This window comes from Elephantulus edwardii, unplaced genomic scaffold (assembly GCF_000299155.1).
Source record: "Elephantulus edwardii isolate Elephantulus edwardi_28Jun2011 unplaced genomic scaffold, EleEdw1.0 scaffold00102, whole genome shotgun sequence".
Lineage (NCBI taxonomy): Eukaryota > Metazoa > Chordata > Mammalia > Macroscelidea > Macroscelididae > Elephantulus > Elephantulus edwardii.
The window spans coordinates 11,033,776-11,047,220 of NW_006399852.1; the positions used below are offsets into that span (position 1 = coordinate 11,033,776).

The 13,445-nt window shown below is 39.2% G+C and overlaps 1 protein-coding gene and 1 pseudogene across 1 annotated transcript in view; both read left to right on the top strand.

The window, feature by feature from the left end:
• HIVEP2 (human immunodeficiency virus type I enhancer binding protein 2) overlaps positions 1 to 13,445 on the top strand; it is a 121,668-nt gene that overhangs the window by 79,447 nt on the left and 28,776 nt on the right. The window contains exon 2 of the mRNA XM_006891666.1: positions 4,033 to 4,130. The gene's annotated coding sequence lies outside the window, so the exon portion shown is untranslated. The remainder of the gene's footprint in view (positions 1 to 4,032; positions 4,131 to 13,445) is intronic.
• Positions 8,389 to 9,393, top strand: LOC102850744 (annotated as a pseudogene).

The following is a 13,445-nucleotide window of genomic DNA, read 5'->3' on the forward strand; positions in this document are numbered from 1 at the left end:
CCTGTACATCCACATCCCTCTGCTTCCAGCCTCTCCCGCCCCTCCTGGATCCTTATACTCCTTCTACAGTAATGATCTTATACAATATATCTCTTGTGGGATTGAGTTAGTTCACTCAGGATAATGCTCTCCGGTCCCTCCCAAGTTAGGTAATAATTTATAAAGTTATTGCTGTGCTTCAGTAACCTTTTTAACTGAAAAATGTAGGTACAACATTTTGGTTTTAGGTCTTGTCTGTCAGTTGATCATAGGTTTAATGCAAATAATTGCTAGTTTGGACTCTGGCCACTCCATGCTAAATTTTCACTGGTTTAGAATGTAAACTCTTGTTCTAAAATTATTATTCTCCTTTGCATTTGTGTAACCTCAGAAAAGATAAGACAGTGAGAGGTACATTTATTTGCCTGAGAAGACAGCAAATGGAACTTTGACCTCTTGAAAGAATCCTCTAAGAATCATCTAAAAAGAAAGGACTTGTTTTAAAATAATTTGGCAATTGAAAATAGAAATAATAAAATCCTTCCACTTGAAGTGGGTGTTTGAAAACTGTGTCTGATTTGCCCAGCACAACCTTTCCTTAGCATCATCCTCATCCTCATAATAATAAACAACTTGCATGCATCCAAGGAGAAATATCTATTTTCTAATTTGAGGATTCAATGAGGTTTTTTAAAGTAGAAAGACTGGAAAGCCATTGGGATAAAAGTCATAATACTCAAACTTTCCAAGTTTTTCAAGTATTTTTCACAAATAAAAGATAGCGGATTGGAAAATACATGTTCAGTTCCCTCTCCCATGGACCTGAGGAAGGAAGGATAATCATTCTATACCTTACTAATAAAGTGAGAGATGATTTTCACCCCATAATTAGGAATGCATTTGAAATGACCTGGGGATATTTAATGAGATTTGTTAGCACCACTTTCTGAACACTTGTTTTATTGAAGGTTAAAGTTTTATTGCACAGTAACTGTTTTAAATGACTCTCATAACTTAAAGGGGGGCTCTGGTGGCGTAGTGGTTAGGAGCTGTTCTGCGTCAGCAAAGGCATGTGGTTCAAGTCCACTGGCTGCTTCATGGGAGAAAGATGAGTAGTCTCTCCTCATGCAATTTACTGTCTCTGAACACTCACTGCAGGGTCAGCTATGAGTCAGTTCTAATTTTCACAAAACAACGTACAAAAGACCCTCAAAGTAGATTTAAAGAAATAAAAATCTGCTTTTTTTTTATTTTAAGGAAACATATGCTTAAGTTGTCATGTTACCTTCTCAGGAGCTGTTTGCAGGAATAGTATTCCTTTAGTTTGATGGAACCACTGATAAGCAAAAGCTACTTAAAATTAGTGCAACAGTCATTTTCTGATCTGAGATTGCTATCTCTCTCCCTTTATTTTCATAGTAACAGTGATTACTTCCCTTGTAGAGGTTATTACGTATTCCAGTTTGCAACAAACTGATTTGTGCAAAATTGACGTCTGTGGCATATTTTTCTGTTACTATCATCTGGATCTTTAAAGTTTCTGGGAAGCAGCGTCTAAGTCCAACATCATCACCATTGTTTTTTCTTTCTTTAAACTTTAAAGAGGTGTCGTGAATTGGAACCTTTCACTGGATGAAAAGAGAGCTCTCCAGTATTGTGAAATCCTGTGTTTGTGCCCATGTCATGAGATGTTCTTGTTTGCCAATGAGTCAGAACCAAGAACATAGCTGACCCTTCAGTGGGCTTTCAGAGGTGATAAATCACAGGGGAGGAAATTTCTCATCTTTCTCCTAGAGAGGAGCTGGTGGATTCAAACCATGTGCCTTTGGATTACAGCTCCTTAAAGGAAAACTGGGAAAGCAGAGACAGAGCTGAGAACATGGCTTCCACCATGTTTGCCACCAATAGAGACCAATGAACCGAAGGAAGCAGGTGTGAGGACTGACCAGTAAAGGATTAAATGCTCCATTTCTTTTAATCACTGAATATGGGGCTGCCACCAGGGCACTCCTTAAAGGCAAGGATGATAAAACTCCGTCTCACATACTTGGACATGTTGTGAGAAAGGGCCAGTCCTTGGAGAAGGAAATCATGCTTGGAAAGGTGAAGGGTCATTATAAGAGATCCCACTACAAGATGGATTGGCGTGATGACTATAACAACAGGGTCAAGTATGTCAGGGGTGGTGGGGATGGCCCAGGATAAGGCGAGATTTCGGTCCACTGTTGATAGGGTCGCTGTGAGTCACAATCCAGGTGATGGCTCCCACAGTGTGGGAGTGCCAACCACAGGCCGTGTCAGTCATATAAATTCTAATTCCTCTTACACAAATGCACTTTTAGAATCTTGGCCCAGTTAGCCCAGGAGCATTTTTCCCCCCTCAGTATCCTTATCCTCTACTGGGAGGTACCACACCTTACTTTAGCTTAAGTTAGTATTAAGTTACAGTTTTTACAGTTTTTTAAAAAACTCTTGAGAGTGTGTGTATGTGTTTGGAGATTTAGGTTTTCTAATAAGTGGAGTAGTAGTCAGTGATTTGATGGGACACCATCACTCTCCTTCAGTCATGCTTGACGAAAGCTTTCTGTTTTTAAAACAGAGGTTGTCAAGTGTTGTTTTGAATGGCAAACCCCATGGTTGACTTGAGGCATGGAGAACATTATTTTAGAAAAGAAATCTAACATCTGCTTGATACTTTATCCTTTGCAGCAGGAGAGTTTTATCTGACCGTCCACATTCCCTGGCTGCTGACTTGATTCTTGCTTCTATCGCAGAAGCTATTTTTGCACCTTTTGTGTCTTTTGAGGAACCGAGTGGGCCCGCTTACTCAAAATGATTCACGTCGCAAAGTGCGCAGGGTGTCCTGAAATGCTACCACTGTGATGTGCAAAAAAGACGGGGAGAATTCAAGCAATCTGCTTCTTTTGAAAAAGCATTTTCTGTGCTCATGTGAAATGGTTCTGGAGAAAGGCATTTTTTAAAATTAATTTTAATGAAAGTTCACAGAGACTTAGGGTTTCCAGTCATTCATTATTGCACTTTTCTCCCTGCCCACCCCCTCCCCCACAATTCACTCTTCTTGAAAAGAAAAAGAAAAAACTCTTTCATTGTTATCCACTCCCTCACCCCCAAGTCTGCGCCACTGTGCAGCTGTCACTCTGGACTTCTGTAATGACAAGACTACCCATTCATGTATTCCCTTTTAAACAGTTCCCTCCCTCATCTGTTTCAATGCAAAATACATCATTCCTCCCCTCCTTTTCTGTCTTCCTTCAACCTTGATGTCAGTCTCGTTTTACAACAGTGGCCCCATGCCATATTTGTGAGAAAGGCATATTTTAACTGCTGTGTCTGCTGTGCTTAGTCCTATGAAGGTTTTGGCGTTAACTTATCTAGAAGAGTGAACTCTTTAAAAAAAATGACAAATATACTGCAACTATCTTTGAACACAGAGATATAAGCCTCTTGATACTGGAAAATAAACTATCTTAAGATAGTGGGTTGCTTAATCTATTTGGTTTGAGTAGCTTGGCTGCGCTTTCATGCATTTGTTGACATCAGACTTTAATTTGAAGTATGAGAAAGTTTCTTCATTACCTTTTAGAGTTTATGAAGTTTCAGTATTTTGCTTTAGCTAAATATAGTTTTTAATTTAAGAAACTACTTCTAGCTCTGAATATAGCATTATCAAAGTAAATTAACTAGAGAAAAGGACTTTTTTATAGGTTATATCAGAGTTCATCCTGTGGTACATAGTTACTGACGGACCAGAACAAGTTTTGTAGGTGCTCAACTTAGGGCAGAACTGTATCAGAGACTCTGATGGGATACTTCATTGGTCCATAATACAAGCATTTACTCAGAAGATTAAAACTCTATTTTTGAAAAAAGGAAATCTTTTCTTTTTTGTAAAGAAGAAAGAATTCTTCCTGAGGGCTCCAGTTCCAATATCCTCTGCTAAGGAAAGGCAGTTTTTGTGGGTTATTAACAAGCATTCTATTTTAATGTCTTTATGAGTTCCATCATCATCTAAATCTTCTTGTTCATTTTTAGATTCCCAGAAGTTGTGCATGATGAGTTCCTGTGGGGAGAATTGGCATCTTGGAAAGCAAAGAAGGTTGTGATGCAGTGTTTTGATATGAGGAGAAAAGGTTAATGACTGAAATTTATTCTTCTGCTCTGTTAGTTCTGTATGTAACGCGATAGTGCTTTTGCTTACAATATTCATCTGAAAAATGGATTTTGTTATTGAAACTGGGAGATACCATTGTTCTGTTTGGAGGGGAAAGGATTCTGAGGATTTTATTTTATTTTATTTTGCTTTTGTAATAAACCAGTTTCAATCATCATCTCCTTAATTGTGATACAGTAGCCAAGTTCTTTATACATTTATTTTAATGTGTAATTCCTTTTGGTAAATCCTAATAATTTCCTTCCACCTAATGGTGAGGTATTAGGAGAGTGAAATGACAGTAATAGTTATACAAAAAAATTGATGACAAAAATATTTAATGTGGCATGCTAAAGTCAAAATATCTTGACTAATTATGCAAACTATATGAATATGTGCAGTAATAGCTGCATTATGGTTACATAGAAAAATTCATTTCACTTTCATATTAAATTTTAAATATCAAATTCCCTTCTGAGGTAGCTCAAACTAGAGTGTGATCATACCCACATTTTTACGTTTCTCTGAAAGTTCTCTACGTTGCTTGGCAAAGTTTTCTATAATCTACAGTATTCTCCTCTAATTGGTAGCTTGTTCGTTTTTTGGGGAAGACTAAGGTGATTCTGGGAATTTTTGCTAATAAAAAGAGGCATTTATGATAAATCTGGCTCTCAGGAAAAGTGCCTTTTTAAAATCATCCTGTGGAAATAAGTCTGTATTCAGTTGGACACTGGCACTCATCATGCTTTTCTGGTAGGCATTTTTTAACTCATCCAGTCCTTTCATGTAAAACCTCAGCTGGGGAGCTGTGAGAGAGAGAGAGAAAGAAGGGGTGGAGAGTGGGGTCCTGCCTGCAGTGAGTAGGAGTAGGTCATGGGTTGTTGTGTACCATCATGTCTGAACCGATCCATAGCTCACCAGCCAGCGGGTTTTCAAAGGCTGGAAATCGCACCAGTCGAGATTGCCCATCCTTCTCCCACAGGGCAGCTGGTGGATTTGAACCACATTTGGATGCATTTTTTTTAAAACCAATATGAGGAAAATTCACCTCTAAAGTGTTCCTCTGTATTAATATCTTAAGCCATAGCCTATTAATAAGTATAATGCTATATTTTTTTAAAAGGCTTATTTATTGACCTGTTTCTTTATGAAAATGTTTAAAGAGAAGGGTGTTTGTTGCACTTATTTTATACCATTATGAGTTAGGATGTTATTATTTAAGGCTCACTTAAAGCCACTACTCAACTAATGATTAATTTCCTGAGGTATTTTTTTTTTCTGAGGTAGCATTTTTGTAAGCAAAGCACCGAATCTACAACCCTGGATACTGTAGCCTTTTATTCATCTGCAAAGCAAGCCTTCCTTCCTGCCAATCCCACCCAGCTGTTATCCTGAAGAGACCTCTCTCAGGACTCCACAGGAGGCTGTTCTGGGCCTTTCCTTTATGGGCCTGTCTGAGGAAATTATTTAACTGGGTGCCAAGTTTATTTGAGTGCGACTGTGAAGAGTGGCCAAGGAGAGGGCACACTTTGAGGGAGATACGATTCCTTCATGAAGAATCTTTTTCTTTTCTTTTGCTGCAGTCTCTTTAGTTCCATTGCCACTGAAGTAGTCCCATGGAGTGTTTTGCCTCTTTTCAACACTACATCCCTCTGAAATACATGAAGGGCTTGCTTGTATTTGCTGCCTACCAGTCTTTGATGGACTGTAGCACCATCCACAGGAAACCTCTGGATTAAGGGAAAATTTAAATGTGAATGTGAATCTGTATTTGGAAGCCTGCTCCTTTGCTGGCAGTAAGAACCTGCAATGACTTTGCTTGAGCTTTGGTTACCATAAAAAGACATCTCAGTGAATTAAATGATAACTAGCTTCTTTCTTTTTAGAAGAGAATTGCTCTTACATTGTGTTTTTTAACATATCAATTGGGAACACAGTGAAATTTATTTTTAACATATAATTAGGCATTGTGAAAAATGAGTTGAATCCACATTAATTGTGGTAAAGTAATATAACAATCCTTAATTATATTAGTATAGGTCTTTATAGATCTAAGTAGACATATGCATTGAGACAAACTAAAATTATATGCCTATCCATATATATTGGAAGCAGGAGTGTCATCCACTTCCACAATAGCTTGCCTCTGGAAACTCTGTGAACCTGGAGAAAAGACGAAAGTTATACAGCAAGTGTCCAGGACTTCGTTCATAGGGTCACTATGCGACTTGACTGCACTTAACAACACAGCAACAACAACATCCATATATATGTATGTGTGTGTATATATATATATGATTGTTTGTAATACTATTATGGAGTTCAAAGAAAATATTTTCCTAGATTCAGAATATAGCCATAATTAGTCATATTAATACAGATCTTTATAGTTATGCTGCTGTTGTTGTTATTGTGTGCCATCAAGTTAGAACAGACTGGCTTCATAGCCAGTGACCCTCCAGTGGGTTCTAAGAGACAATAAATCACAATGGAAGATACTTCCTATTCCTCTTCCACGGAGAAACTTGTAGGTTCAAACCATGTACCTTTGGAATTGCAGCACTGCTTCTTACCATGAGGCCACCAAACCTCCATATTGAAAAACTTATAAAGTATCATTCTTTCAACTTGGAATCTACTCATAGCTGACCCTCCAGTGAGCTTCTGAGGTTACAAATCATACACAAAGAGATTTCCCATGTTTCTTGCTTGGGGCCATGATGGGTTCAGATCATCTGGGAAGTATGATCTTTGGCTTAACAGAGACCCTATGGACTAGGCCACTGGAGTTCATATATTGAGAAAATGAAACAAAATTGTAGGAATACACTTGTATTTGATGGATTGTAGTATAATGGGTTTCAAAGTAAAGTATGTTCATCAGCTATTAACATCAGTTGCCTCATATAGTATGTATTTGCTGCTTCAAGGAAATGGAGCAATACTGTGCTTATAACAATGGGCTCAACCAGCAACACTTGTGACAATGGTCCAGGACCAGGCAGTGTTTTGCTCCATGGTACATAGGGTTACTTGAGTCAGAACAGACCCACTGACAATGGTCAACAGTAAACAACAACTAGTTATAAATAGGTCTTACCATCTGCCACATTTTCTTGCATTTAAGGCTTAAAGCCAGGTTGCATAAATGGTTTGCCTCCACCACTAACCTATAGTTAGTTGACAGTTCAACGCACCCAGTGTCACTGCTGATCAGAAAGACTTGCCGATTTGCTTTCATAAACGTTACAGGCACAAAAGTCCTGTGGAACTGTTCTACCCCATAGCATATGGGACCAACATGAATTAGAATTGATTTTGTGGCAGTATGTTTAGTTTATAAATAAAAAAATACAAATTCAATAACGAGGGCCATTGTTCAAAGACTTAAGTGGCCAAAGGAAACAATACCTTAATAAGAAAGATGAATGTCATTACCAGATCTGAGTTAAATGCAGTACTGACACAGTGACTGCAATGCTGGGCTTGAAGATAGTCAAGATCATGATATGGGGTAGGATAGTGCAAAGTTCAGACCTGTTGTTCATAGGGTCACTGTTAGTTGTAGTTGACTCAAGGGCATCTAACAACACAATGAAATTTTGTAAGCTTTGTGACAATTAAATTTTGAAAGCCTTGTGATTTTTAAAAATGAATTCCTTTTCCTAAGTGCTCATTGAGAAACGAGCAAAGCCACTTTTGAACACTTCCAACCCAAGTTTGGTTGTAAAGAGAAAGGCATGCCCTGTACATCCAGAAATTAAGAGACACTCAGTATATGCTGCTGAATATTCTGTTTGTCAGATAAAGCAGTTGTGGCGGCTTAAGTGGTAAGGAGTAGCACTGCCAATCCAAATGAGGTTCAAATCTACCAGCTACGCCACAGGAGAAGGGTGGGCAGTCTTCTCCCATGCAGTTCACTGCCTTTGAAAACCCACTGGGGGTTTAGCTATGGGTCGGTTCTGATGTGACGATCCACAATATCATCCACAAGATAAATGACAAGAGCTGCATCTCTAACGGTTCATGAGGAGGATAATTCCCAAAAGGACCATCGCTCACCTTTTCCCCCTCTTCCTTTTCTATGTCTTGGTAACTTCAAGAAACAAAATGATATGATGACTAGCAGTAAATTGAAAAGTCCCGGTCCCGGAGCTGCAGCTGCAGAGTCAGGATTTCGCCGCCTTGCGCCACCGAAGCCCGCCCGACGTGCATTCCCGGTACCTTCCTCATCCAAATCCAGTATGGCTACTCTCAAGGATCAGCTGATTCAGAATCTTCTTATGGAGGAACAGACCCCCCAGAATAAGATTACTGTTGTTGGGGTTGGTGCTGTTGGCATGGCCTGTGCCATCAGTATTTTAATTAAGGACTTGGCAGATGAACTTGCACTTGTTGATGTCATGGAAGGCAAATTAAAGGGAGAGATGATGGATCTCCAACATGGCAGCCTTTTCCTTAGAACACCAAAAATTGTGTCTGGCAAAGACTACAACGTAACTGCAAATTCCAAGCTGGTTATTATCACAGCGGGAGCACGTCAGCAGGAGGGGGAAAGCTGTCTCAGTTTGGTCCAGCCTAATGTGAACATCTTTAAATTCATCATTCCTAATGTTGGAAAGTACAGCCCAAACTGCAAGCTGCTTGTTGTTTCTAATCCAGTGGATATCCTTACCTATGTGGATTGGAAGATCAGTGGCTTTCCCAAAAACCGTGTTATTGGCAGTGGATGCAATCTGGATTCAGCGAGGTTCCGTTACCTAATGGGGGAGAGGCTGGGAGTTCACGCATTGAGCTGTCATGGCTGGGTCCTTGGAGAGCATGGAGACTCTAGTGTGCCTGTATGGAGTGGAGTGAATGTGGCTGGTGTCTCTCTGAAAAATCTGCATCCTGAATTAGGTACTGATTCAGATAGGGAACAGTGGAAAGAGGTTCACAAGCAGGTGGTTGACAGTGCCTATGAGGTGATCAAACTGAAAGGCTCTACCTCCTGGGCCATTGCACTGTCTGTGGCAGATCTGGCAGAAAGTATAATGAAGAATCCTATGCGGGTACATCCAATTTCCACCATGATTAAGGGTCTTTATGGAATTAAAGATGATGTTTTCCTTAGTGTTCCTTGCATCTTGGGGCAGAATGGAATCTCAGACGTCGTGAGGGTGACACTGACTCCTGAGGAAGAGGCCCGTCTGAAGAAGAGTGCAGATACACTTTGGGGAATCCAAAAAGAGCTGCAGTTTTAAAGTCTTCTGTTGTACCATTTCACTGTCTAGGCTACAAAAGGATTTTAGTTGGGGGTTGTGCATGTTGTCCTTTTTATTCAGTCTGATTAAAGCGGTAAAATATGACATAGGAAAAACATCCATTTCCTAAAGGTAGACATAGGAATGGTCCATAAAACCCTACAGCTATGTTCTGATGGTGGTACTTACCTTGTGCAGTTCTAAACTGGTTAGTATAATAGAATTCCACCACGTCTCAGACACCACTGCCAATGTTGCACATGCTGCAGCTGCCCTTCAAACTAGAATGTTTACTGTGTTAAATAATTTTGGCCTAGTATAAGCTTTTTATTTTTTAGTCACATTCTGTGCTCTAATGTACAAATTCAATATTGCATGTCTTGTACATTATTGTTCTAAAGGATCTTATTTTGTGTACTATATTTATCAGAGTAATGTATAATGCAACTCTGATAATGTGATGTAAAATGTAAAGATCTACATATAAGCATTGCAGCAGTATCATACCAACTAAAACACCAAATAAACCATGAACAGTGAAAAAAAAAAAAAAAAAAGAAAAGTCCCCAAGGAGTGTTTTGGAGCTAAGAATATAGCACTAAATATTGTTCGAGCTTAGTGTAAAACTCTCACAAGACTTAAGCAGGATTCTCATCTGTAATATCTGTAAGGCTTTCACTGATATAAAAATGAGATCTTACGATGCAGAGAAGTGTGGCCCAGTGAAATTCCCAGGCAGGCACTCTCTCTCTCTCTCTTCCTAAAGAACCAGGAGTGAGAAAGCATGGGATGACTGTCATATTTCAGGATAAAATGGCAAGACATTTTAGCTAAGTTTGTCTCAGAAATTTAGCTGGAAGAAATCTTCTTTGCCAAATCTATTTGGATAATTGGTGTATCCTGTAATGGGACCAACATTTTTCATTTTAAAATCTGGATAAAAAGTATGTTGGCATTTAGGATGATTTTGCATTAACCTTAGTAAAGTTGATTTTTTTTTGGGGGGGGGGGTTAAATTTGCTTTTGTTGTTGAGGGCCATGGAGTGGGCCCTAACCTGTAGCATCCTCACGTGGCAGTTTATATGCGTGTCACAGAGTTTTGTTGGCCATCATCTTTTTTTAAAAAAAATTTTTGTTATTAATTTTAATGGAAATTTACAGAGATTTTGGATTTCCATTCATTCATTGTTGCATTTTTCTCCCTGCCCACCATCCCCCACTCCCAGTTCACTCTTCTCTTTGAAAAGTGAAAGAAAAATTCTTTCATTGTTTTACAATCCCTGCCCCCCAAGTCCACTCACTATGCAGCCTTCATTCTGATCTCCTGTCATGACAATAATGCCTAATCACATATCCCTTTTCATCAGTTCTCTCCCTCATCTGTTTCAATGCAGTATACATTGTTTAGCCCATCTTCCTCAGCCTCCCCCCCAACCTGCCACCTACTTTAAGGACGCAGGTCGCAGGTTTTTCTTCCTCAGAGACTTTGAGTGGGCTCAAACTGCCAACCTTTTGGCTAGCAGTTGAGCACTGCATCATTGTGCCACCAGGTCTTCTTAAAAAAATAGTACTGCTTTTTCTGGTGCAAAGAACAACTAACTCATTGCCATTGAGTCAGAACGGAGTTATAGCTGATTCTCCAGCCAATATTCCAGTGGTAGATTGAGGGTCCTAGAGAGGCAGCACTTTGGTTTAGCAACACAGCTCCCTCTGGGCTATGCCACCAGGACTCCCCTGTCTTCTAAACGTTAAACTTAATAGCAGTTACCTGAATATCATACACAGTCTTTATTCTGACCATTACATATCTGCTTATGAATTTTCTGTATATTACTTTTCTACATGTTCTAGTCTGATTTCTAATTGCAAAATACTGTTGCCTTTGCTTAGATTTTAAATGGTTCATCTGTTTTATGATATGCCCTTAATCATTCAGAATTGTATATGTCAGTTTCAGAATGCACACTACCTTTTGTTTCTGTAAATCCTAAGTGTTAAATCTGTCTGATTCTTTAAAGGTATTACAGCATTGCAGGGAGCGCTGGTGGCCTAGTAAATAAGGAGTTGTACAGCCAACCCAGTTCAAATCCACCAGCTATTCCACAGGAGAAAGATGGCCAGTCACCTTCTGTGGGATTTTCAGCCTCTGAACACTTATTGGAGATTCAGCTATGGATTAGTTCTGACCCTATGGCGATGAGAATGACAGCATTGTTAGCTAAGAGCATTATATTGTACATGATAATTTATTAAATCTACTTTTCAGTCTCTTTATCCATAAAATTTTATGTACTTATTTTATACTTGTTTTAAAGGGAAATTTTATCTTCTGTGTAAACCATTGATTGAGAAGTGACCATGTCCCTAATTTTCACTTCTAGGCTCTTTATTTTCTACTTAAACTTTTTTCTTAAAACTTTTTTGAAAAAGAAAAACAAAAAAATCATAGTTTGTTGTAAAAACTTACTGAGGGCGCAAGGAGCTGCTTTAGTTACTAATGTAATATGTAGATTTTTAACATTTTCTTAGCTTATCGATTTGATTTCTAAGAAATGACGTTTTAGGGCCAATTTTTTTTTGTTCTGTTTCTTTTATTGTTTTTGTGTCAGAACCCAATCATAGCTGAACCTTCATAAAGTTTGCCAGTTTTGAAACTGAACCAAAGGAGATTCTGTGTTTCCCCCCTTCTAATCTGGTGGGTTAGAACCCCAGAGACACATAGCCTTTGAATTAGTAACTCAGCTCCTTACAAATTGCACACACAAAGCTCAGGTCTACTCTCCTGTGGCCAGTACATATTTCCACATTTCAAATAAAGAAGTTAAGTGGAAGCATTTATGAAAAGGCATTATTAAAGATACATTGTTTTAAGTTGTAATAAATTAGAGGTAGGGCAAAATCTCTACCTAGGCTTGGAGGCCTGCCAAACTTGAATTTTAATTCTAGTTCTGCCACTCAAATTCTCTTAAATAAAAGCCTAGTCTGTGAATAACTTACTGCATAGGTTTAAAGGAGCTCTGGTGGCCTAGAGGGTAATGAATTGTGCTGCCAACTCAAAAGCAGGTGGTTCGACTCTGGCAGCTACTTGGTGGGAGAAAGACGGGCAGTCGCCTCCCGTGTGATTGACAGCCTCTGAACACCAAGTAGAGGGTCAGCTGTGAGTTGGTTCCAGCTAACCAGCACATAACAAAAGCAAGCATAGGTTAAAGAATCGCAGTCGTGCAGTGATTAAAGCACTTGGCTGCTAAATTAAAAGTTGGTACTTCCAATCCTCCAGCTACTAAATGAGAGACGGGTGGAGGAAGCCTGCTTCAGTGACGATTTAGAGGTTGGGAAACCCTCTCGGGCTATTCCATTTCTGTTCTATAGGGTCATTGTGAGCTGAAATAGACTTGATGGCAGTGAGTTTAGGTTTGGGTTTATTGTGTAGGTTGTCATAAAAATCAAGTAAGATGATGTATATGAAACTAATAGCATTGGCATATGGTAAGTGATAACTATAAGTGGTAAATAGTAACAGTAGTAATAATGGAACTGCATAGATCAATGCCATTATAAAATAAGATCTCTAATCTACATTATGCCAGCTGACCTCTGAGCCCTATTTAAGGAAAGATGGGTACATGTTTCTCTCTTGAATTGGAAATACCCTACAGTTAAGTGCTAACTACTAAAGTTTGGCAGGTTCCAAAGACCAAGAAGCCACTTTGAGGAAAGGTCTGGTGCTCTGATTCTCAAAGGCCCCAGTTCTGAAAACACTGTGGGGTGCAGTTGTATGGTGACACACAGATGGGTCACTGTGACTCACCATTGACTTGACAGTAAATGACTGGGATGTTGCGGGGAGCTTGCTTTTTGAGTCTGAGGATTTGGTTGTGTTTTGGGGTGTTTGTTTTTCACATATGAAACTGGGCAGAAGTTTCATTTCTATGAACAATAACTCCTTAATGAACTCATTGCTGTTGAGTCAGAACTGAATCATAACTGACCCTGTAGCTAGTTCTGAAAAGTTGTTAATCTCAGGGAGAAGACTGCTCATTTTCCCCTGCCGG